General features: G+C 38.8%; 1 non-coding gene across 1 annotated transcript; it reads right to left on the bottom strand.

Annotated features, from left to right (window-relative positions):
• Positions 1-1,673: 1,673 nt before the first annotated feature.
• On the bottom strand, positions 1,674-1,792 carry LOC138360338 (5S ribosomal RNA). The gene has a single exon (XR_011226288.1). It is a non-coding gene; the product is annotated as a 5S ribosomal RNA (ribosomal RNA).
• Positions 1,793-2,165: the final 373 nt, after the last annotated feature.

Below are 2,165 nucleotides of genomic sequence, written 5' to 3'. Positions count from 1 at the left end.
CAGGCAGGCAGGCAGCCAGGCAGCCAGGCAGCCAGCCAGTCAGCCCAACCAGCCAGCCAGCCAGCCAGCAGCCAGGCAGGCAGGCAGCCAGCCAGCCAGCCACTCCCACTTTGTATTTATATGCATTCAATTTATATTCAAACATTATATATGTTAAGGGCCTAGTTTTAGGTGTTTATTTTAAAAATGACAAACATCGAGTCGTTTTACCAGTCCTTTAGCGTTAACGGTGATGCATTTTAAAACTGAACAGAAATCACTTTTCTGGATCTATCAAATATCGAATCCGCTTAATTGTGCCTACAATTCAATCATTCAAAAAATACATAAATTTACATCATGCCTTTTTCAATAGAACAGACAATAAGATTTGAGACAATAAGAACTTTAGTTTTATAACTAAAGTTGCACAATTATACCACTCTATGGTGGCTGGGTGGTAAGGTGTGTGGCTGGTGTTTTGGAAGTCGCGAGTTCAAACGACCCAATGGGAGTACTTTTTTTTTTTTTTTTTATGCCATTACAATCTTCCTAGTACTATTATGTAGGTTGTGTGTGTGTGTGTTTTTATTCATTCTTTGGTTTTATAGATGACATACATATTGACTCCTTTTACCGGTCCTTAATTAGGCTCTGGGAAGCAATGGTGGTGGTGGTGGTGGTGGTTGCATTTAAAACTAAACCAAAAATCACCAGTTCTGGACGCGTCAAATATCATATCCGCTTAATGTGTCTACAACCTAATTACTTAAAACTACACTATTTAATTCATTCATATCACGTGCATATTGGTCATTATGCTCATACAACCGACATAACAATTTATTTTCATTATTAGAATCATACATTTCATCAAGTAATACAGATACAAAGAGATTTTCTTTCTGAGAAGACCGTTAGTATTGGCTGGCTGCAGGCAGGCGAGGCAGCATTTGAGGGTTATTATTTCGCCTGTTGATTGGGGGGAGGGTTGATGTGTTAGGGGGGTTTTCGGTTAGGTGTGGTGGTGGTGATTGGTGGTGATTGGTGGTGGTGGTGATTGGGTGGTGATTGGTGGTGAGTAGTGGTGGTGGTGGTGGTGGTGGTGGTAGTAGGTGGGAGGGGGGGGGGGGAAGGGGAATGATGGTCTGTGGATTCCTTCTCCGTACCCCTTACATATAAGCAAAAACATGCCTTCCTGTGGGTATAGAAACATTAACACAAATTATATCAGTAACTGATATTGTAGCCTTTTAAACAGAAAAGATTTGTACATACAAATACTTTTAAATTATCATTTATTTGTGGAAATGGCATTTACGTCATTAAATTGATACCTCAGCATCAAGTGTCCTGCAGTGGTCCAGTGGTAAAGTGTATATAAGTGATGCGTATTCTTGGAGTTGCGAGTTCAAACCCGGATTAAGCTATATATATATATATATAATATTATATATATATATATATATATATATTATATATATACAACATGTTTTGTTTTGGTTGTTTGTTTTTGTATAAAGCCTCACACACTATATTAAGCGAGTTTGTTTTAAACATGACATACATATTAATTCATTTTACCAGGCCTTATTCCACACAACTCCGTGAATTTCCCGTGGAGCCAGCCAGCCAGCCAGCCATTCAAACAAAAACAAACGAAACAAAACAAAACAAAACAAAAAAAACATTATTGCCAACAGCATTTGGTGTTCCCAGGCGGTCACCCATCCAAGTACTAACCAAACCCAACGTTGCTTAACTTCGCTGATCGGACGAGAAGCGGTGTTCTCAACGTGGTATGGCCGTTGGCATGAGACTGCCTACACATTGTGGCTAATAACCAACTCTTTTTAGTCATCACGGCAGGATACGGACCTTCTTGTGGTGTCTTAATGGTAATTGTATCCTAACATATTTTTGTCTCCTTGGCATGGATATTTAACATCGTTTATTCAGTCTTGGGTTTATGTTCTTTCGCCATTTACAGACATTTTACATCTACCTACTTCCTCAGCCTACCCTGCCAATTTCTAATGAATTTGTGGGATTTTCTTTTGTAATACATACATGTGTGGTTCTCATCTGCTCTTCAGTTTTTATGATATTTGTCTCATCTGTCCTGCTTTATGATACTTTTACAAAGAACATGAACAAATGCTTCTATTTTAGAGAAGATATGGGAT

Source organism: Procambarus clarkii, unplaced genomic scaffold, assembly GCF_040958095.1.
Source record: "Procambarus clarkii isolate CNS0578487 unplaced genomic scaffold, FALCON_Pclarkii_2.0 HiC_scaffold_109, whole genome shotgun sequence".
NCBI classification, from domain to species: domain Eukaryota; kingdom Metazoa; phylum Arthropoda; class Malacostraca; order Decapoda; family Cambaridae; genus Procambarus; species Procambarus clarkii.
Note: the sequence above shows the minus strand (reverse complement) of the source record. Positions and strands in the feature narration are given on the sequence as shown.